The following is a 24,592-nucleotide window of genomic DNA, read 5'->3' on the forward strand; positions in this document are numbered from 1 at the left end:
GATCCATTCTACTGTTGAAGAAGTCCGGTTTAAAGCTATTATAGAAGTAAAGGTGCCATGAAAATACACCATCAACTAGGAAAATGTTCACTCAATTCTTTGAATTACATGTCTAATGGTGGAATTGCTGGGTCATAGAGAAAGTACATCCTTAAGTGTAATAATTCCTGCCAAGGGGTCTTCCAAAGTGGTGCTCAGCAGGGCACACCCTTAGCTCGTGTTCATGTTTGTTCATCCCCTGCAAACTCAGCGTTGTCAGGCTCCCATCTGCCCACTCTCTTGGGTGTGGAGAAGCAATCTCATCACTGTGGTTTTAATTCACAAGTACCTTTCCACATAGGGCCTGGATTCTCTCTTGCATGAAATGTTTTTTCAACGGCTCTTGCCCATTTTCATGCTAGTTGTCTTCCTGATTTTGTTAATTTGTTTTCCTTTATACATTCTCTACATGAGTGCTTCATCAAATGAGAAGTTCACTTTAAAATCAGCTTTTTTTAGGGGCACCTGGGTGGCTCAGTGGGATAAGCCTCTGCCTTCAGCTCAGGTCATGAACTCAGGGTCCTGGGATTGAGTCCTGGGTCTGACTCTCTTTTCTGCAGGGAGCCTGCTTCCCCCTCTCTCTCTGCCTGCATCTCTGCCCACTTGTGATCTCTTTGTGTCAAATAAATAAATAAGAATCTTAAAAATAAATAAATAAATAAAATCAGATTTTTTTAGATAGCAATATAGTACAATTTTAATTGGAAATTAAATTTTGTTAGTTCGAGCACCAAAATAAACAACCAAATGGGTAAGAAATCAAAATCTAGAAAATGAAAGTGTGCAAATACTAGAAGATAATTATGTAGATTCCTAAAGTAATCATAAGGATACTCCCAAGGAAATGAAAGGGAAAGAGAGAGAGCTCTTCTGTGTAGAAGAATTCTGTTAACAAATGTAGAAGTAATGACAATTAGAAAATCCCCATTTGGACCCCCCCATTGTAATCACTAATTCAGGCAATGATTATTAATAGATGCAAAAACCACCAGGTCAATGTTATAGGGATACAGGTTATTCCAAAGTCTAAAAGGCCCCTACAGATTATCTTTGTGATCGGGGACTGGCAGTGACAAGTTTAAGGGAACAAACTCAGCCTTAGCAGGAGAGGGTAACATTGGTGTCACCTGGTGTGATACATCTATCAAAAATTCTTGCCAGAAATGTTTAACCTTGAATTTAATCATGAAGAAGCAATCAAACAAATAAAAAATCCAAAATACAGGATATTCTACAGGATAACCAGTCTAGGCTCTTCAAAAAAATTCAACGTAACTGTTAGGGTACGGAGTCAACCACCCCTCAGTTAGACAGAGAACACTCTCGATAATGCAAGTCACACAGCGAGGTTTATTTCCAGCTAGCTGGGGTCCAAGTATCTGCCTGGCGCAGCGGGTTTCAACAAGGACCCCGAGTACTCAAAGCCAAGGGTTTATATAGCATTTTTTTTAAAACATCCAACTCACGTAACTTTCCATCACTCCAGAGACCATACGTACTTTTGGCTTGCACCCCCCTGGTGGTTGAGTAAGATAAGCTCTCTTCAACATCTGGTCCCCTTGGCGCATCCCTGGTGGTTTAAGCTGATTAGCTGCTGCTGGGGTGTTGCAGTGCAGGGTACTTTCTTGGAACTAAAGCAGGGTGGGGGTCCCTGGAACTAAAGTAAAGTCGGGGAAAGTTCAGCCCTTGGGCCTGAGATGGCTGCCCAAGCTAAGATGGCTGTACTTATGCTAACCCACTCTTACATTCCCCCCTTTCAGTTGTTCATAATGAGGAATCTTGCTCATTTGTAGGGCAGTCGTAGGGGTCCTCAGGAGTGGGCAACTTCTCATACTCTGTCTTAAGACCATGAGCTGGACGGTATTAACATGATCTTTTACAAAATTAATAAGCTTATTCAGAATGCAAGTTAGAATGAGCACAAACAAAACAAATGTGCCTACTAAGGTAGAAACTAGGGTGGTGAACCAGGGAGTCCTTTTAAACCAAGCCTCAAACCAGTTTCCTGTGCCTCCCTCTCCTTCTTCCTCTTGGCTAATCCTTCTCTCACCTTAGCCATGGATTCTTTCACTACCCCAGTATGGTCGGCATAAAAACAGCATTCTTCTCCTAACATGGCACATAGTCCCCCTTGTTGGAAGAACAACAAATTAAGCCCTCTTCTATTCCGGAGTACTACTTCGGACAGGGAGGCAAGAGATAAAGGAATTGTTAAAGTAGACTAACAGGATCTTGGTCGACCTGTTGGGGTAGGGGGTTGGTCAGGCTAGGATTGTCCTTAGCAAAACCTCAAGGTGAGGGAGTTAAGTCCCCAGGGGAGGGCCACTCTGTCTGTGTCAAGGGCTTGTCAGTAGGTAAGGAATTTTAATGATTTTCTTCTGCCTCTATTTCCCAGATCAGCTAAACTTGAGGTGGGATGGCCTTAATTTTCTCGGCCTCCACATTTCCCCCTGAACAATTTTGACCCTTAAATTTTTAAGGTTGTTGAAGGTGGAAGGTCTCATCTTCTGCAATTTCTTCCTGCTGCATAGTGGCATTAGAGTTGCTCCTACCTACTCAGGTCAACTCTGGTCAGTTGAGGAATGTGTAGGGGAGTTATGAAAGACAGAGACAGCTGAGTCCAGGAGTTTTAAGTCAATCATTAAAGGAGAGAGGGACTGTTTAAAGTGCTAACCTGAGTAGGTCAGAACCCAAGAAATCAAGATGGCTGCACTTATGTCAGAGCTAGACTCGAGATGGGTACAGCCTTGTTTTTCTTGGCCTCCACAGTAACAAAAAATCAAAAGAGAGTAAACTGCTCTAATTAAAAGATACTTGTCATGTGTGTATGTCACATTATTTGAGAATGTTAAAAACTGTATTAGAGATGAGAAAGCAAATAAGGTAGGTAAAGAAATTAAGCATAGAAGCAAGTGATTTGAGACATGGTCAGAATTCATAAGGTCTTTTAAGTATAGTCCAACCAGATAAAATACAACCTAAATGTGCCAAACGTAGAAAGAAAGATATGGAAAAATCCAGAAGGTACTAGATATTCATGCTTTATAAAACATACAGATGTATATTGGCATTCCATATTCACGAAGTCTTAAAATCAGCTACTCATTGATGATATTCACCTTGTAGTACCTCAACAGGTAAATTGGAGAGTTTTAGTTAGCTCTAGCTATCTGTGCCTCTCCCACAGAGCAAGCCTATGTCTAGATCCTCAAAATCTCCCACTGCTGGGCCCACTGGCTCAGACCCTCTCTCTGGCCCATAGAACCACAACATCGGCCAGGAAGGCAAAGCCACAGAGAGAGAGAATTATGTGTGTTCTGTTTACCCTTGCTGTTGAGATAGATAGATAGAGAGATATTTTTTTAAGGTTTTATTTATTTCTTTATTTATTTGTCAGAGAGAGAGAGAGAGAGAGAATGCATGCCCACAACCAGGAGGACGAAGCAGGAGAATCAGCAGGCAGAGGGAGAAGCAGACAGCAGGCTCCCTGCTGAGCAGAGAGCGCAATGCGGGGCTCGATCCCAGGACCCTGAGATCATGACCTGAGGCGAAGGCAGAGGCTTAACCCACTGAACCACCCAGGTGCCCCTCTCAAAACTAATTTTTTAAAAACTATCATAAATTGGGGTGCCTGGGTAGCTCAGAGGGTTAAAGCCTCTGCTTTCGGCTCAGGTCATGATCTCAGGGGTCCTGGGATTAAGTCCCGCATCTGGGCTCTCTGCTCTGCAGGGAGCCTGCTTCCCCCTCTCTCTGCCTGCCTCTCTGCCTACTTGTGATCTCTGTCTGTCAAATGAATAAATAAAATCTTAAAAAAAAAAAAACTGTCATAAATTAAGCTCAAGGTTTATTCCTGTATTTCCAGCATTCTATCCATTGGTTCGGTCCAGTTAGGTGGACAGCACACATTCCTCTCGCTTCCTCCTTTCTTGTCCCTCATGGAAAGCCAAAGTAAGGCAATATTTGTCGTTGAGATTAATCTGAATATAGTTTTTATGTATAAATTCATAGCTTTGGTTTCTTACTAATTCTTCATCAGAAATTTCCTATAGTTTGGGATAAAAATTTGTTTGCCAAAGTTAAACCTTAATATTTTGATGTAACTTGGTCGTCATCATGTCTATTGTGATTGCCTTCTTTACAAAAGCATCAAATCTTGCATTCCTTCACTGAATATGGCTAGCTGACTTTTAGTTAGTAAATGTGGAGTGAAAAATTGTCCACAGACTACTTGAAGTATTCATGTAACACACATAGAGACTAGAGTACTGTCCAAATTCTTTTATTTTATCGCAATATTGTTGCATTAACTACGGTATCAGTAAATTAAAATTTTAAAAACTAGGAACTTAGTATTTAGTCCCGAGACTTGGTTGGTACGGTGGTAGTTACAGTTAAGGAACACCTGATAAGTGTCCTACTGTAAGATTCACCATACACTTCCAGGCAAACCAAGCCAAAGGTTGTTAAACAGCGGCAGGAGGACATTGTATGAAAATGCAATGCTAACAGCTCAGGGCACGCCCTTTGTTCCACCCCAGCTGTACCTCAGCTGAGAAACCCACAGAGGAATCAGATAGCCATGGAAATGAGATCAAGTGCACAATAGCTGTGAAGATAAGAAAAGTTCACAGGAGGCAGACTTCAGAGAGAAGGAGTGGTGATTCTTCTCCTGGCTTTTTCCAGCTTTTAAGAGACACAAGAGAGGACCATAGGGGAGGCTGCTTACAGGTTAAAACAGATATTCACTATAGGAAGACAGTTTTTACTAACCTCAGGTAATTCAGGAGATGCTAACAATGGGGTAGCTTTTCAAGTTTTCATCTGGTTTAAATCTAATGACTTTAATTATTTTTTTAAAAGGTGCTACTTGCAAGGGCTCCTGGGTGGCTCAGCCCCTCAAGCATCTTGATTTCGGCTGGTGGGACTGAGCCCCGTGAGCCTCAGGGTGATGGGATTGAGCCCCATGTCTGGGCTTTGCTCTGCACTCAGTGCGGCATCTGCTTGAGATTCTCTCTCCTCCTCCTTCTCCTCCTCCCCTCACTCACACGTGCACGCACATGCACTCACTCTCTCTCCAATAAATAGAACAAAAGTCAAATGGAAGAGCAAGATAAGCTGTGAAAAGCCGGTTTCTTTTCTTCTTCCACCTGCCCAACTACACAGTTCTTCCCAGAGGAATGCCTACATCTAAGCGGTAGAAAGATAAAAGTATGTATATATTCTTGTAAGTCCTTTTCAAAGTTGAAGAAATCTTCCATATAAATCCTGCCCTCCTCTTCTCCCTAAGACTCCCTTACCTGCCCTAGGACTCTCCTGAAAGCCACTTCTTCCTCCTCTCCCCCTCTCCTGACACCTGCTCTAGACAGTGTGTCTTACCCAAAAGGAAGTGCTTCCCGCTCTCCAATGTACTAGAGCTAAAAATAAGGTTGAGGCGGTGTGCCTGGGTGGCTCAGTCGATTAAACATCTGCCTTCTGCCTTTGACTCAGGTCATGATCCCAGCCAGGCTCCTGGGATTGAGCCCCACATTGGGCTCCCTATTTAGTAGGGAGTCTGATTCTCCCTTTCCCTCTGCCCGTGCTAAGGTACGCTCTCTCTCTCTCCCAAATAAATAAATAAAATATTTTTTAAAAAATGTTGAGGCCCACTGAGTTAAATTCATGACGGTACCATTGTTTGCTGAAGAAAGGAAGGGGTTCTGAATAATGTACACAATACATAATGACATACAAAACTACTCATTTCTTCACCTGAGCCCAAATCAACTTGTTCGTGTAAAGAGAATAAGACTGAAAACTGTAAACCCTATAAAAAGGCCTGGAAGAGCTGAGAACAGTTTTTGTCTTGTTGAGAGAGAGACTCCTGAACCCCTTAAGCCATTAAAAAGTAAGTATTCTTGATATTTTCCCAATTCCTAATCAGGATGCATATGCTGCTGCCATTCACAAATGTTAGTTGGACGTTGCTAATCCATATCTACGCTTTAAAATTGCAACCCGATCAAATGGAGGTCAAGCAGCATGGGTGATAAAGAATTCACCGGAGGCAGAATAAAGGAGATAGTTTATTGAATGTCCTGCAAGGGAATCGCGGGAAGGAGAGCAAAGGAGAGACTGTCTGCCAGGAGGCAGTGGTAGAGGCCTGCAGTTAAGAGGGAAAGTTAAGGGGTATGGGAACATATGGAATTTTCCTTTTTTGGCAGCTGTGCTGGCTGTAAAGTAACCCATTGGCCAGCTAGAGTTTATGGTTGTTTTGGCGTGGGTCACCTAAGGGGTCTGTTTGCACTCCACTCAGGGTCACTGGGGCCTTCCACCTTACTCAGGTGTCCATTGCTCAAGTGCTGGTTGCCTAAAAGCGGCCTCCATGTTAACAAGTTGTAAACCTCTTGTTATTGGAACAGCTTTTGTACAGATGGATAATCAAAACTGTCCACCTCTTTCTGCCATCTTCCTGGGCCACCATAATGGTGTGCATAAATGTCCTGGCTGGGGCTCTAAGGAGCATAAAGAATGCCCAAAAATTCTTATGAGGTCGTGCTCCAAAGTCACCCTCCAGATTCCAGCTGTGATGATGAAACATGGTTACATGGACGGATTTGAAACCACTGATGATCGCAGAGCTGGAAAAATTGTTGTGAACATTATAGGCAGGTTAAATAAGTGTGGAATGATCACCCCCAGGTTTGATGTACGACGGAAAATTCTAGAAAAATGGCAGAATAATCTGTTCCTGTCCCATTACTTTGGTTTTAGGTATTGACCATCTCAGCTAATATCATGGACTGTGAAGACTACAAAAATACACAGGAAGGAAAATCTTGGGATTCTTTTTCTAAGGATCTGAAAATACACACGTGAAAATAAAATGCCTCAATGGAAAACAAACAAAATTTTTCAGTATAAACAATGCCTCCCACACTGATCACCACACTTGCTCACAGAACATCTACATAACTGCCCGTGCAAAGAGAAGTCAACCAATTTGCCATATTCCAGGCACTTGGGAAAAATGTCTTGAAGAATACAAAAATTAATATTTTCCCAGGCTCATACTCCCCTTGATATTAACAACCTTCAATATTTCTTTTTTCTTTTTTTTTTTTTTTTTTTTTAGATTTTATTTATTTATTTGACAGAGAAAGACACAACAAGAGAGGGAACACAAGCAGGGAAAGAGGGAGAAGGAGAGGCAGGATTCCCACTGAGCAGGGCTTGATCCCAGGACCCTGGGATCAGGACCTGAGCCAAAGGCAGACATTTAACAACTCAGACACCCAGGCTTCCAAAAAACTTCAATATTTCAAGGAAATTATATCTCATCTCTTCTTCATCTATTTTTCCTCTGAATTCTTGTTAAACTGTGATGCCCAGTGGATCTTTGTTAGTGTTCTAATGCTAACTAGTTTATCTTATAGGTGGCTACTTAAATTTAAACTAATTAAAGTTATTTATTTATTATTAGTTAAATAATAAATAATTAAAATCAATTATGTGGCTATTTACATTTTAAATTGACAAAAATTTCACGAAATTCCATACCTCAATCACACTGGTCAGATTAAAAGTGCCCAGGAGTCATATGTACCTACGTCTGTATACTCCACAACACAGCTGTCCATCATCGCAGAAAGCTCTATGAAACAGCACTACTTGAAAGTCACTCTTTATTTTTCTTTCTTCTTCTTTTTTTTAATCAGAAAGTTACAGTTTGGCATAAATTAAGTGAATTTTCAAAAACCTAGAGGTTACCAGCGAGTTTGAAACACATATTCAATCCCCAAATCTAAAAGAACATAATTCCAAATACCCATAACCAGAGCAACTGAACACAATAAGCCGAAACAGGACGTATGAATCCTTTTCTACTGATTGAACACCAAGTCATTTTTTAAGATTCAGATGTCCTAGGTGCACCTGGCTGACTTAGTCAGTAGAGCATGCAACTCTTGAGCTTGGGGCTGTGAGCTCAAACCACACATTGGATGTAGAGATTACTTAAAGTTAAAAAAAAAAAAAAATTCATCTGCCCTAGTAAGGCTTTCCTGACTCAGTCCAATCCCCCAGGATCTTCAAGGAAATAAACACTATCTCTGTCACCGACTTCTGTGTATGGGTCCAGCAAGGCTCCCAAATTTAAAAAAGAAAAATTTATTCTACATAACTGTCTCTACTTCTGTCTCTAAGAGCTTTAAGAACAGGCACCTGATCCCATGGGTCATTATAACCCCAGCCCACGTTACCTAGTAGGGGCATAATTAAAAAAAAAAAATTGATAACATCAGGGACACCTGGGTGGCACAGTTGGTTAATCGTCTGACTCTTGGTTTCAGCTCAGGTCATGATCTCAGAGTCATGAGATGGAGCCCCATGTGGGGCTCCACACTCAGCACAGAGTCTGCTTCAGATTCTCTCTCCCTGTCCCTCTGCCCTTTCTGCTCTTGCTCTCTTCCTCTCTCTAAAGTAAAGAAATAAATATTTTTCTAAAATTAATAATAAATAAATTAATTTAATGTATAAACAGACTACATCAGCTACTGAGCAACTGCATGTGCCAGGACAGGAGCCGTGCTAGACCCCTGAGCTCTGGCTTGATCACAATCCAGTCCCACCCTCCACAAGCTCATAATCAGGCATTGATTTCCTTAAATCAGACTTAAAATGTTATACGAACTCATTTAGTCTGGCTCTGCTCCGTCAGATGAAGAAAGTGTTCCACTTCAGGCTCCTTGCTTGGCAGAGAATCTCTCCTCCCTCTCCCTCTGTGGGGTCTCTCTCTCGACCCTCCTCAAATAAATAAATCTAAAAAATATTTTTTTTAAGATTTTATTTATTTATTTGACAGAGAGAGACACAGCAAGAGAGGGAACACAAGCAGAGAGAGAGGGGGAAGCAGGCCTCCCACTGAGCAGAGAGCCCAATGCAGGGCTCAATCCCAGGACCCTGAGATCATGACCCGAGCCAAAGGCAGACACTTAATGACTGAGCCACCCAGGTGCCCCTAAAAAAGTTTTGATAAAGAAGAACAGTCTTTGCTCTCTGAAAGGAAATTATTTTCTCAGGTATTTTTTTCAACCTTTTCTCTTTTTCAACAATTTGCAAGAGGGATGGAAAATTCAATATATAAAAGTATTAGGAGTGTTGAAGTAAGCAGCCATCAGACATAATTTACAGTAAGGTTGGTGGGGTTGGGGAGGTCTTGGCATCATCTGGGACATGAGTCTTACACTTAAAGTTTCAAGCAAGTCCCCTGAGGAGCTTGGGAAAAGGCCACTGGGATCCAGTGGGGCCCAGGTGGGGCCTGTGACAAACTGCCTGGTGATGTTGCTGCTGCTGGTTCTCAAACCACAGATCGAGGCAAAGAGGAATTTTCAGACCATAGACTACCACCTTCATCCGCAGGCTGGAACTTGCTTTCCCTACCCACCGTCCACTCTCTGCCCCTGGGAACCCATGCCAGCTTACTGGCTGCTCCCCCCAGGTTCAAAGCTGAACATGCCTTGCCACACACAGGAGGCACACACACACATGCACACACATCCACACACATTTTCCTTTTGTTGTTCTCCTTGCCTAGTATGCCCTCAACATGAATCTGTGTCAGGTACCAGTGCCAGAATGACAACTGTCAAAGAGACCCACCGCAAACAGCCCACTGTCTAGCAAGAGATCCAGAGTTTAAATGTCCAATTATAATACACTGTGCTAAGTAATGCAACTGATAAGCAGGGGTGCTAGAGGAATATGTAAAAAACACAAAAACAAAAACAAACAAGCAAGCAAAAGGCCCTTACCTTTAGGAAACAGACTGTTAATCTATGTTGGACATCACTGGCACTATTCATAGTTTACTAATAGTTGGGTAATCAGCACATCTAGAATCATCTTTCACTGCCTAAGCCCTGTGTATATAGTGAATGTTACACAGTATACCATGCAGGTCTGTTTTAATTGAATTCAATAAAGATATGAATACTTTGTTTGGCTGGCATATATTAAATTATGATACAAAGGGGGACAATGTCCCTTCTCAAGTCACGGGTGGTCAGAGGGGTCCCCAGAGAAGTCGGCGTCAAAGCTGAGACTTCATTGGTTGGGGAGCTCCCTGACCCTGGCCATGGGAGGAAGAGCACTGCAAAGAAAAGGATCAGCTGCTTTAAGGTCTGGAGTCAGACATGGGATGACTTGCAGGAACACATGTGTTTCAGCGCTGCTTTGGAGCAGCTTGACCGGAGGGTGAGTCAGTGGCCAGGACTCAAAGCAGAGAGGAAAAAACCCCAGGTCTTATCCCATTGGTCCCACATTCTTACTGATCAGCTCAGTTTATAGTTATTTCTTCTTCCACTGAATTTTATCACATCAATAAACTTTACTGCTCATCAATATGTTACCTTGATTCAGGGACGTATGCTAATGTCTCTTTTAGACGAAAACCGCTTAGAGAAAAGGACAGCTGGATCTTTCCTTTTAACATCATTACACTGTCTTTCATGGATATGGTGCTCAGTTAATATTTCGTGGAAGAATCAGTAAGACCATTAGAGAGGCAGTATTTTCACAATTAAACCAGGCCATGTTTACAATATGCACCTATTGCTCGAGCATTTGAAATCAAACTAAGTTGATCTTGTCTTTTATTCTTTAAAACATCTCACACTTATTTCCAATGCTCAGCACAGCCTACACATGTACTGATTGATTTTCTCAAATCGTTTCTGTATTTTCAGCAATACTGCTTTAAGCAGTAGGTCTTTCAAGTGCATAGTTATTTCCTGTTCCGACAGGTGGTCTCTTGATGAATTCTACCAGAGCATTCTGGGCAGGATACTATCGTTCCAGGTTGCAGTGTTGTCCAAGCTGCACCTTCCAGCCTGGGCGTCACCCAAAAGGATAAGAGCACCCGCGGAGCCCAGAGAAGGTTACACGTTCCCATTGCTCCACCTTCCCTCTCCTGCAGACTTGCCTCAGCCTCTCTCCTTCATGCCTTTTCCGTGAAAGGGCAGCAGAATTTATCTGCCCACCTTCCTCGTCCTGTTCCCCCCAACTGTGACCCCAGATAATCTGTCTCTGGATTGTTCCAACCCCAGTTCCTGGTAGAACCAGCTTCCCAGGGATTGTGTAAAAGCGTCTCAAAACCCTGCACCAGGGTCTTTTTGTTCACAAATGTTCTATTAACAGAATATTTTGAAGTCAAATGTGTTGTGCTGTTTTTTATAAGTAGTGCTTACTATGTACCATATACTGTTTTAAGAACTCTGTAATAGTAACTAATTTAACTTTCTGTAAAGAAGATGCTGTTTGGGGTGCCTAGGTGACTCAGTCAGGTAAGCGTCCTACTCCTGATTTCTGCTCAAGTCATGATCTCAGAGTTATGGGATGGAGCTGCACCTGGGACTCTGCACTCAGCAGGGAGCCTGCTTCAGATTCTACCTCTCCCCTTCCCTATGCCCCTCCATACCCTGCACACTCTCTCACATGCACATGCACACACACACTCTCTCTCTCCCCAAAATAAAGAAATAAATCTTTTTTTTTTTTTTTTTTTTTTTAAAAAACCTTACATTCCTCTCCTTTTTACAGGGAAGAAAATAAAGTCACAGAGCTGGATCTATTTTTGAACCATACTGTCTCTTGCTTTTGCTTACAAAATGTTTTTTTTTTTTTTTTCAAAACAGTGGCTTTTATAAACATTCATTTCTTCTCTTTTTTTTAATTTTAAAGAAATCCAATTTTTTCTTTTTTTTCTTTCTTTTAAGAATTTTTATTTATTTATTTAACAGAGAGAGAGAGAGCGAGAACACAAGCAGGCAGAGTAGCTGATTGAGGGAGAGGGAGAAGCAGGCTCCCTGCTGAGCAAGGAGCCAGATGTGGGGCTTAATCCCAGGACCCTGGAAACATGACATGAGCTGAAGACAGTTGCTTAACCAACTTAGCCACCTAGGTGCCCATCTTCTCTTTTCTAAAATCCTGCCAAATGACAGGAGAGAAAATACATATACCCCAAATTATAAAAAGAACGAAGAGGAGACAAGAAATTTCAGACAAGAAATGTCAGAAAATTGTTTAGATACGATGTGGGAGAAGGTAACTGACTTAGAAGGCCAGTCCATCCCAGGGAACTTCTCACAGAAGGCAAGGAGAGGGTGCTGTTCAAAACAGGAAACTGTGTGAAATTCTGGACACAGAAGACCCAGACCCTAGGTCTGCCTCCCATTCTCCCATAACAGGAGTAGCTCCTTCCCACCGTCCCCTCCAAGACCAGAGCCAGGACCAGGCTGGAAGGGGATGTTCCCACATGGCGCGTCTGGTGCAGGTCCACCTGTGGGCCTTTGTGTTCGAGCCCTCTGCTGTTTCTCCTCTTAGCCATGCTTAGGGCCACCTCTCCCTCCATCCCCTCATCAATGGGAGATTAGAGTATTATTATTCTCGGATGAAAGTCCAAGAGAAAATATATCCAGATGGTGACATTTGGGAGTACACCAAGGGAATGATTGTCCCCAGGGAGCCTGGGTGGCTCAGTCATTAAACGTCTGCCTTCAGCTCAGGACATGATTCCAGGGTAGTGGGATCAAGCCCCGCATCAGGCTTCCTATTCAGCAGGAAGCCTGCTCTCCCTCTCCCATTCTCCCTCCTGTGTTCCCTCCCTCACTATGTCTCTCTCTCTGTCAAATAAATAAATAAATAAAATCTTTTTTTTTTTAAAGAAAGAAAGAAAGAAAAAGAAATGATAGTCCCCTATTTCTTTATAGTGAGGCTCATCAGGCAACAAGCCCCTACAATATGGCAGGACTTCCCACCAGCTCTTAGCTATGAAGGGACAGCTGAAGATCACCATGCCTTTGAAGAAATCCTTATATACAAAAATGACAACAGCAATTAGAAATCTGAAAGAAAACAGATGGCACACCCAAATCTGGAAATTTAAGGATAACTTAACAAAGGGACAGTTGGCAAAAATAAACAGGGCTCAGGGTGAGTAAGTAGGAAGGAGGAGCTGCCAAAATCTGGAGAATGTAGCTGTATGGAGAGTCTAATCACCCAGAACTGTGGCTTTTGGTAGGAGAATCTTGGCGGTGGGTTGTCTGTGGGAGCCAAGACCCCAAATTCATTCTCTTCTGTCCAGCTTTCCCACAGGCCCAGCCCACAGAGATTCCAAAGGGCATAGGAGCCTGTTGTTGATACAGCCTCCTTGACAAAAAGCAGAGGGATGAATCTGAGTGACTTTGAGTATAGATTTGTGGGGCCAAGGGAAAATATTTATCACCAAGACTGAAACAAACAGAAGAGAGAGAGGAGAATAGAAAAGAAGCAAAAATAATACAGAGAAAAGAAGTCATAATAACCTCAAAGAAAGAAGAGAATATATACATACACTTCTTTTTTAAAGATTTATTTATTTATTCCAGTGAGAGAAAGTGCATGAGCAGGGGGAGGGGCAGAGGGAGAAGGGAAGCAGACTCCCTGCTGAGCATGGAGCCAGATGGATGTGAGGCTCAATCCCACAAGTCTAAGATCATGACCCAAACCAAAACCAAGAGTCAGACATGCAATCAACTGAGCCAGCCAGGTGCCCCAAGATTATATATTAAGAGATAATATATATCTTATATATATTATCTCTTAATATATAATCTTGGGAATAAGAGATAATATATATTTTAAAAGATTAAAGAAGAGACCATGGATAGCACAATATCAGAACTGAAATTTTAAAAATCCAATGGAATACTGAAAGTTCAAGTCCAATAAATATCCAGAAAGTAGAATAAGAATGTAAATATATAGAAAGTAGGAAATAAATAAGATAATTAGTGGATCAATTCAGACATTATAACATCTGATAAGTAGTACTCTGGGGGAAAACATAAAACAGAAAAAGGGGGGGTAAATAAAAAAAAATAATGCCAGAACAATTTCTCCAATGAGTTAGTGGCTTGAAAGGACCCAACACATACCCACCACAATTAATTTTTTTAATTCATACAAAGGTATATCATTGAAAACTTTGTTCCTTACATGTAAAGGGAAGATAGAGAGGTAAAGCAGGTAACAGTCCAAGGAAAAAACATTCAAATGTCATCAGATTCTCAAATACAAAGCTGGGTGTTACTCAACTTCAAAATTCCAATGGAACTCTACACCCAGTCAAATTATAAGTCAAGTATGAAGATAGAATAAAAACCTTTACAGACATGAAAAAACCAAAACATTAGAGTTCTCAGAAAACCTAGATGACTTTGAGTCTGATGATGCTCTTCAGATAAAAGACCAAAGGTGCAATCCATGAAGGAAAAAATGGATAAGCTGCATTTCGTTCAGATTATAAACTTGTGCTGTGCCAAAGACAATGTCAAGAGATGAAGAGACAACTCAGAAACTGGGAGAAAATATTTGCAAAAGATAACATTTGATAAAGAACTATTACTCAAAACACACAAGTAACTCCTAAAACACAACAATACAAAATTTGTTTTTAAAAATGGGCCAAAGAGGGGTGCCTGGGTGGCTCAGTGGGTTAAAGCCTCTGCCTTCGGTTCAGGTCATGATCCCGGGGTCCTGGGATCAAGTCCTCCATCAGGCTCCCACTGAGCAGGGAGCCTGCTTCTTCCTCCCCCTTGGTCTGCTCATCCTCTCTCTCTCCTACTCTCTCTCAAATAAATAAATAAAATCTTTTAAAAAGTGAGTTTAGAAAGATGAGCCAGAACTAGACAGGTAAGAGTCAGTAAACACAGGACTTGTCTTAGTGGGTGACAAGGATGCCCCCTAAAAGATTTTGACCCTGGTAAAATTATAGCAGTAGTTTGGGCAGATTGATCCAAGAGTTAAGCTCAAAATGGTCAGAAGGAGCAAAAAATCTTGAGGCATGCTCTCTTAAAATCACTGAAGCATGAAGTTCTTTTTTTTTTTTTAAGATTTTTATTTATTAATCTGATACACAGAGAGAGAGAGATCACAAGTAGGCAGAGAGGCAGGCAGAGAGAAAAGGGAAAGCAGGCTCCCTGCTGAGCAGAGAGCTTGATGTAGGGCTCGATCCCAGGACCCTGAGATCATGACCTGAGCCAAAGGCAGACGCTTAACCCCTGAGCCACGCAGGCGCCCCTAAAGCATAAAGTTCTAAGCATCTGGACCAGGATGAGTTACTGGACCTCAACTACAAGAGGAAAGTCCTTCAATGTGTTCATTCATCCTCACAACAAACATTTATTGTGCTCAGTGTGTCAGGTGATGCACCAGCTACCGGGGAAGCAATGGTGCTCTGCCAAGGAGCCAACCATCAACTGGACAAGAGACAACAAACAACATAAGAGATCTGGTCAGATTTTTATCCAACTAAGCCAGGCACATGGATGTTTGTCCATGAAGCTTATGCTATCCGGATAATGGGATGCCTATAACAAGACTAAGCACACCAATTGCTAGAAAACACTCAGAGGAGTATCTAACATAATCTTAGGAATGCAAGAGAACGTTCTAGAACAGATATCTTAAACTATTCTCATAAGCACAATTTCTGACATATCTGCGATTGGGATGTGTCTTCAAATTCAGAACAGGCCATAGTTTGATTGGGAACATTTTTTTCTTTGTCAGTGGCACATAAAATCATGGTGTATCCTGCAATCACATCTTAGGCTTATTGAAATGCGGTGTCCAAGCCAGGGTCTCTTCTTTCCAGAGATCTGCCTAGCCATAATGGTCACCCAATCTGGTAAATTCCACTTCTAGAAGGACTTGCATCTACCCACTCCTTAGCATCACTCACCACCACCATTCCCTACTGTAAACTATATCAACATCCTTGTTCTGTTTCCTCTGCTCCGAACCTTGATCTCTCCCATCTGCTACTCACCCCTCAAACCAGGCAATCTCTCCAAAAACCAAATTTGCTTATGTTACTTTCCTTCAAGGTAAGGTCTAAACTCAATAGAATGGTGGTATACAAGGCCTTTTGAGTTCTAGTCTCCACCAGTCTGCTTCTCCACCTCCTCCACTCTTCAACTTGTTTAACTCCTAGTTTACTTTATAGACTCTAAGCACCATTAATGTTCAGTCACAGTTTTATTTCATGGAACATTAAGAAAGAAAAAGAGATTCTCAATCAAAAGGTGACAAGCCATCAGGCCAGGTTCTCTTGGAAAAAACCTCCAAGGAGATCTGAGTATAGAAGGTTGATTGAGGAAGGCTCCCAGAAAATATATAGCAAACAAATGAGGACAGCAGGACCCAGGATTGGGAGAAGTTAAGCGGCAATAGAGTTAGGGAACTCAGCATGAGTTGCCCTTCATGAAGGGAGCCAGAACTCTGAACTCCCGTGTAGACTAGTCACTGAATGTGGAGTGTAGCCTTGGGTGAGGGAGAACCTCCCAACAGCAGGGAAATCACAGAAAAGGACACCCAGCTGAGAGCTGTCCTCTATCACCACTCCAAGAAGATAGACTCGAAGGGAAGATCTGGGCAGCATCTACTTTACCCACTACAAATGACTATCAGATGTGAGATTGTGTGATGGTTTCTGATACCAGACATGCTAAGATAGGGAAAAAGTCAAATCAGTTAAACAGTGTATGTGTAATCCATTCCTTTTCTGCTTACATCATTTAGTTAGTTTGGTGACTTACAATAAATAATCTTCATGGTACAGAGAAGAAAGAGGTCACAATGATACACCTAGTTGGTTTTTTTTAACATTTTAATATTTTAAGTGTACAGCTCTGTAGTATTAAGTATGTTCACCTTGTTGTGCAACCATAACCATCCATCACCAGAACTTTTTCATCTTGCAAAACTGAAACTCTGTACACATTAAAAAATAACTTCCCATTTCCCCCTTCCTCCATCACTTGGCAGCCACCATTCTACTTGCTTTCTCTACCAATCTGACTACTCTATGTTTCTCATATACATAGAATCATGTTGTATTTTTCTTCTTATAACCAACTTATTTCGCTTAGCATAATGTTCTCAAGTTTCATCCATGATAGAGCATGTGACAGAATTGCCTTCCTTGTTAAGATCAAATAATATTCCATTGTATGCATGTATCACATTTTTTTTTATCCATTCATCCACCAAAGGATATTGGGGTTGCTTCCACCTCTCAGTTATTGTAAATAGTGCCGCTATGAACATGGGTGTGAAAATATCTCCTCCTGACCATATTTTCTATTATTTTGGATATATACCCAGAAATAAGATTGCTGAGTCAAATGGTAGTTCTTTTTTTTTTCAATCTTTTGAAGAACAGCCATCCTGTTTTCCATAGTGGTGGCACCATTTTACAATGTCACCATTAGCACATAAAGGTTCCAATTTATCTGCATCCTTTCCAATGTTTGTTATTTTCTGTTTGTTTGTTTGTTTGTTTGTTTTTTTAATAGAAGTCATCCTAATCAGTGCAGGGTGATATCTCCTCATAGTTTTATTTGCATTTCTCTAATGATTAGTGATGTTGAGTAACATTTTATATGTCTTTTGGCCACTTGTATATTCTTTGGAGAAATATCTATTCAAGTCCTTTGCCTTTTTGATGGGTTATTTGATTTTTTTGGTTGCTGAGTTGTAAGAGTTCTTTGTATGTTCTGGATATTAACCCTTTATCAGATATATGATTTCCAAATTGTACTGTAAACTTTTCAACTTCATACTTTCTTGCTGCCTCAGCAACCTCACAAAGAGGCTGTGAACACTTTGCCCAGGTGACCAGTTGCACCACTGTGATAAGGCTGGTCCCTGCCACAAGTTACTTTCTTATCCTCCCCTAACTGTGACTTAATGAGCTTCAAATGCACCAATGAAATCCCCTCATGCCTTTTGTTTGTCTTTTGTTTGTGTACTCCATCTTGATTCCCCAGTAAAGGCATTAGTGTCCTCAGCCCCCCCATCTGCTAGGTTGAACTGGCTCCCTTGACACTCCCCCCATGTGGCCTTGCATGGCAAAGCATGCCTCTTGTCTCTAGGACCTGTGATTATATAAATCTTATTATCCTGCCCTCTCCTTGTCCCTTTTTGGTTGAACCTGGCTGACCATCTCATAAAAGACTGCAAAACACAATTACTTCCTTCCATTCCATAGGCAGTCTTTCACTCTGCTAATAGTGTCCTTTGACACACAAAAGTAAATTTGGCATGGTCCTATTTGTCTATTCCTTGCTTTTGTTGCCTGTATTTTCAATGTCATATCTAAGAAATCATTGACAAATCCAATGTCATGAAGATTTTCCCCTGTTTTCTTCTAGGAGTTTTATAGTTTGGGGTCTTACATTTAGGTCTTTAATCTGTTTTGAGTTAATTTTTTAATATAATGTAAGAAAATGATCCAGCTGCATTTTTTCACAAATGGATATCCCAACACTATTTCTTTCCCAACACTATTTGTTGAAGAGTCTGCCCTTCTCCCACTGAATGATCTTGGCACCTTCTCAAAGATCATTTGAGCATATATGCAAGGGTTTATTTCTAGCTGTCTATTCTATTCCATTGTTCTATGTGGCTTTATGCCATACTATACCATATTGTACTATACTGTAGCTTGATTTTGTACTCTGTTTTTGAAATCAGAAAGTATTACTCTCCCAACTTTAGGTATTCAGGGTATTCCTTTTTCAAAATTACTTTAGGTATTCAGGGTCATCTGAGATTCCATATGAATTTTAGAATTTTTTTTCTATTTCTGCAAAAGATGTCACTGGGATTTCAATAGCACACCTACTTTTGAGCACATTGTGCTTACAGTTTCTATGAGGTGTCCACGTCAAGTAAGCAATTGATTTAGGACTCAGAAGACACTGAGGATGGAATCAGTCATCTTATATAGCATCCACACTTTTCCAAGAAGCTTGAAATGACTGTTGCCTTCCAAAATAGCAGCAGGAAAAATAAATCCCAACAGAAAAGAAGCATCTATATTGTTGACTTTTTTTTTTTTCTTTTCTCTCCATCCATAAAAGTAAGATCATTTGGCCTGATTCTCCTCAAAGAGAAATAATAAGATTTTTCATAAATTTGAGGAAAGACACATTCTGTGAAAAATGGAGTTGGCTAACAATCATCTTTCTCCTCTTTCACCTGAGTGCAGCAATCCAGCACCCACACAGAGTTCCATGAGGTGACTCAGAGCCCAGCAGCCAGCTTGCCCAGACATTTCCCCAGTCCTACCTGAGCAGGACCATAGCCCCACCACCGATGCTCCTGCCCCACCATTTTCAGGCAGGATAACAAAGACTGTGGGCTAACCAATGAAGTTCTCCACACCAGACACATTCAAGCTGGGATGCAGAATCCTAGGGCATTTATCATAGACGTGTTCCCAGCATATTCCAGGCAGGATTTTTTTATAGGACATATTTCTAAATATTTCTAAACCATATACCAAGCTCTACAGAAAAATCTTATGCCAGGGCTCTATTCTTTTCTTTTCAAACTGTACATCTCTCTAGAACACCAGATGGAGTAAAAGAGTTCAAGAGCATCTTTTTTTCAGGCCAGTATACTCATAAAGCTTACTTGCCATCAGCAATTAATTAATCCTTATTTTTCTATCAGCATCCAGAGGGTGGTTAAGTGTTGGCTAAAAAGTCTCCATCTCAACTCTTGCACTGGAGTCAGCAAGAGTGCTTACTTAAATTCTCGGAGACCACTTCATATCTACTGAGGTCTCAGGATAAGGCCCAGGAATCTGCATTATAAACAAACTCCCCAGGAGATTCTTATGCATATGAACGTCTGAGAGACACTGAACTAGAGCAAATAAAAGTTTTACCCAAAGGAATTCAACTAAGAAAATAATTATCATAATCATAGGATTATAATGATTCTCACATAGTTTCCAACATAAAATCAGATATCCATTCACACAGTAGGGCATTTTATAAGTTTAGGGTATGCTGATTCTCCATTGGACTCTTATATCATATTCCTGTTTAATTCTTTTAAAATGCGAAGCTTATTTTTTAAGGAATACAATCATAAAATAAACCTTGAGCTCTGTTACTTACTTTCTCTTTAAGATTGAATAAAATTCCCAACCCTATTTTATTTTATGATTCTCACACTTGGGAAATCCTTTACACTAGCTGTTAAAATCATTAAGCCAATGTCCTCGATTTAATCTTTAAGGTTGACCAGCCAACATTGAGTCACTGTAATCTTCTAGGTCAGACAGGAAAAGAATTGACGTCGTTACCAAATACCACTGCGTAAGTGTCTTTGAGAAAATGGCAGCCAAGTGTACACAGTTGGGTAATGAGATATGATGGGTAACAGTCCCTGAGCAGGTGAGCTGGAAGGCCTGGCACCTGGCATTCCATCCCTAACGATGCCCTTCTGTGAGCTGTCAAGGATCCATGACACACTTTCTCTGACATAACATATCTCAGGGAGTTATCAAGATGTTTCCTCTCTCCAGAAGATCAACCAGCCTATTAGGAATGATAATTTGGCACATGCTATGCTCAAGGGACAGAAGCAATAAGGGACGTTTCATACAAAGGGGCTTCCACCGTGAGCCAGCAATGTTGATCTGCAGCTAAAAACGGAGATGCATAAAAATAAACCTTCAACCTCTCACCCCGAACAATGAAGATGTTTTCCAGAAAACTGCACAGAATCTAAACAGCCTCAGAGGTCACAGTTCCTTTCTCCAGCTTTTACTTTTTAAAGAAGGAAAAGTTAAAAGGAGGATCAGCTGACCTAGTTGGTTTACCTCACTAATCTATAACACTGACTGCCCAAGAGACAAGTATAATACAAACTTGGCCAAACGTCTTGTTGGCTTATTTCTAGCTTTCAGAAACAAACAAAAAAGTTATAATTAGCTATAATTTAATACGCTAAATTATTATGAATACTTCCCTGTCAGAAGTTAAAGTTAGTCTTCAACTCCTTTAAAGAGAGATGCCAGGATAACTCAGCTCCAGTCACACATTCATTCTCTTTCTCTCTCCCCCTCCCTCTCTCTCCCAGCCCTCCCCAACTCAAGTCAAAGGGAGGGAAAACTGAGATGATTACCTGGACATGAAGAGGGAGATGATCACTTTAGCCTAAATGACCCAGGGTCTTTGCCCATCAATGCAAGCAAACCCAGGAACCAGCTATAGCCCAGAAGCGTCAAACATTGAAGACAAGGCAAGTTTTAAGTTAATTCATGTCAAAATTAATTTTTTAAAAAATATTTCCCTCTTACCCCAGGGTTTTGGATCAGTAAGACAGGAATATATGAACCGATGCCTACACAAATGAATTATTGCACAAGGAGGGCTAAAGTACAGAGGGTACTGCCCCTCAACCTCCAAGGCCCCTGTCACAGAAGGAAGGGCAGGAGGTCAGGCACAGAATATCCAAGGCAGTGGGGCCCTTTGCTGATCTGTGTTTATATATCATGTCCCTGTCACTATTATTTTCCTATCACTGTCCCCAGATCAGCCCATTCCCATAAATGTCCCCCCAGTCCCTTCCAACTTCTAACATCCTTATTCAAACGTCTGTGGTAGAAGGTGGCAGTGGACACATCAGAGCCACAGGTGGTCAGCAGGATTTGACCTTCTGGAGCATGAACACCAAACTCTTCAGCTCTGGGTTGTGTTAGCAGATCCCTCAAGGGAAGCGCAGTCACCACTGCAGCAGCAGCAGCAGCAGCTTCTCACCTGAACCTGGACGCCGCCGGGGACATGCTGAAGCACCGGATCTGCGCGGAGTCTTTCACAGAGGAGCAGCGGCCCAACTGCCTGCACAGTGGCCAAGCATCTCCCGCCAGGGCTTGGAGAAGCTCTTGGCCAGTAGCATCAGTGGTGGCTGCTGTCCCTTGTGCAGCAACCCTACCCGCATAACCAGCCTCACCCAGCTGACAGACAGCCTGAAAGTGCTGAAGATCGTTGGTGCTGTTGGGTCAGTAGGGCTGCGGGGCCGCTCCTGCGCGGGTGCCGTGGGCGGCGGCTGCGGGAATTGTGCTGTAGTGTTGTGCGAGCCTGGCCCGGAGACGGACCCCCACCCTCTGGCCCCCTGGCCACTCCCTGCCCAAAATGCAGCTGAGGGGCGGTGTCAAGACTTTGGAGAGAAGTCGGCAGGAGTTTAGGGGGTAGCTGCAGCTGAGGGAGGTCGCCTTGGAAGGGGTCTCCAATGACCTTCAGGCAAGGCATAAGGCAGTTCTCCAGGAAGAGGGCCGGAGGAGCACTGGGTCCAGGAAGAGCTGACTCGCTCTCAAAAGTTCTTCACAGGCTTTTAGGCTGAGATCGAGAAATCCAGTAGTCAAGTGGTAGACGAGCAGACTTACCTGCTTACCATGGCAGAGGTACAGGCTCTGTCTCGCTGTGACCACTTCCTGGCCAAGATCAAGCAGGCAGATGGAGGGCTACCGGAGGAGAGAGCGGATGAGGAGGACCCAGAGCTCACTGCCAGCCTGCCTTGGGAGCTTACCCTACAGACCTTGGAGCTTCCTCAGGTTGGCTATGTGCCCCTCCCCCGCCCAAATCAGACAGGCTGTTAAAAAGCCCTTGAAAGGGGCTCCTGGGTGGCTCAGTCTGTTAAGCATCTACCTTGGGCTCAGGTCATGATCCCAGAGTCCTGGGATCGAACCCGGAGTCAGGTTCCCTGCTCGGTGGGCGCCTGCTTCTCACTCTTTCCCTCTGCCTGCTACTCTGCCTACTTGTGCTCGCTCTCTGTGTGTCAAATAAATTAAAGTAAATTAAATTAAAATAAATAAAAATTTTTTTAAAGCTCCAGACAGTCAACATGGAAGATTCCTGGACTTTGGAGCCTGCAACATCTGCTGCCTCCAACTCAGTTACACTTAGAGAGATGGACGAGTCTTGAGAAAGTGGTGGCCAGCCCTGGGCTCAGCACTGGGCTTGGAGACTGTTGCCAGTATCCCACAGTGCCTCCTTCTCAGAAAGATAGGGACTAAGGCAGCGTTCCAGGAATGTTCAATCCTCAGTCAGTCTCTGTGTGGCCAGTCAAGGTGAAGAGCTGGTTGCTGACCGAGGCAACTACCGTATACAAATCTTCACTCAGAAAGGCTTTTTGAAAGAGATCCACAGCAGCCCTAGCGGCCTGGTTGTTTTGAGCTGAGCGTCCTTGGGGCTGATCTGGCCAATCTCATTCCTCTCTCAGTGGTCATGAACTGCCATGGGCACCCTGGTGTGACTGGCAGCTACGACAGCTCCCTCAAGGTATACACCTTGGATGGCCACTGCATGCCAACCCAGGGGTATCACAGCCCCTCCACCTAGCCAGTTTGTGGTAACTGATTGGGAAGGTGGAGAGCTCTGGTGCTTCATTGTTGACTGAGAAGCAGGGGTGATCAAACGCTGCTGCCACTGTCTTGCCGTGTGGCCAGAGTTTGTCACCTGTGATGCTGAGGGCTCATCTGCTTCACCGGCTTGGGCCTAAAATCTGGAGAATTGGCAGAGTGAGCACCACCTGGAAGGTGGCTTCTCCATTGGCTCCATGGGCCCCAATAGGCAGCTGGGTTGCTTTGATAACCCTAATTTCATATTTCCCTCTTATTATAATGGGCTTCATATGTGACAAACTTTCTCTTCAATTCTGCTGCATTCAGTGTGCGTGCTCCAATGGGATCTGCTCCCCCTTTCATTTCCGACATTATATCCTGGGGCACCTGGGTGGTTCAGTTAGTTAAGTGTCTATCTTTGCTTGATCCCAGGGTCCTGAGATCGTCAGGGTCCTGGGATCCAGCATCTCATCAGGCTCTGTACTTAGCAGGGAGCCTGCTTCTCCCTCTCCCTCTGCCTGCTGTTCCCCCTGCCTGTGCTCTCCTGCTCTCTGTCAAATAAAAGAATAAAATCTTACAAAACAAGCAAACATCGTATCCCTGTGGCATGATGATTCTGGTGTCTTCACCTTCACCAGCATAAAATCTCATTCACTTAGTGCCATCAAGGGAGGTATACAGTCCTTTTGCGAAGCGGCACCTCTTGCTTCTAGGCGCTTTGTACCATCTTGGATTGATCTTCAATTGCAGATGTGATAGAGAATGGATTGACTCTAGTTGTTTGGTGTTGAAGACTTTTGCCTGGAAATCAATTGCCTTTTACAGGGATGTATAGATTGGAATTACGTCAAAACACAGAAAGGTGGCAGTAAGCAAACACAAATGCAATACAGTCAGCAAACATGCTTGAATACTCTCTAGAGCTCATCATTTTTCAGCTTACCTCACTCCACTGACCTATGCTAAGAGCTGTCTGCAGAACTGTACAATGCAGGCCAGGGTCAGCCAAGTGGGGAGGTGGACACATCTTGTTTTCATTAGCCAAACTGTTGGGTCTTTATTCTATAGTTTCCTCAAGTGACTGAACGATATTTGGTTTTGAGATTTATTTCCATTCCTCTATCAATAATTAAATAATTGATAACCGTTTCTTAAAATAAATAAATAAATAAATAACATCTGTGGTAGAAGCTACATTCCACCTAGGTCCTTTTTTTTTTTTAAGATTTTATTTATTTATTTGACAGAGAGACACAGATTTTATTTATTTATTTGAGAGGGAGCACAAGCAGGGGGAGTGTCAGGCAGAGGGAGAAGCAGGCTTCCCACCAAGCA

At 42.4% G+C, this 24,592-nt stretch overlaps 1 pseudogene across 1 annotated transcript; it reads left to right on the plus strand.

Moving 5' to 3' along the window:
• The first annotated feature begins 10,053 nt into the window (after window positions 1–10,053).
• LOC309858716 (E3 ubiquitin-protein ligase TRIM32-like) lies at window positions 10,054–23,553 on the plus strand (annotated as a pseudogene). Its single transcript has 4 exons — window positions 10,054–10,269; window positions 20,149–20,228; window positions 21,620–22,529; window positions 22,750–23,553. The product of its transcript is annotated as an E3 ubiquitin-protein ligase TRIM32-like (transcript).
• The last annotated feature ends 1,039 nt before the right edge of the window (window positions 23,554–24,592 follow it).

This window comes from Mustela nivalis (genome assembly GCF_964662115.1).
Source record: "Mustela nivalis genome assembly, chromosome: 2".
NCBI classification, from domain to species: Eukaryota; Metazoa; Chordata; class Mammalia; order Carnivora; family Mustelidae; genus Mustela; species Mustela nivalis.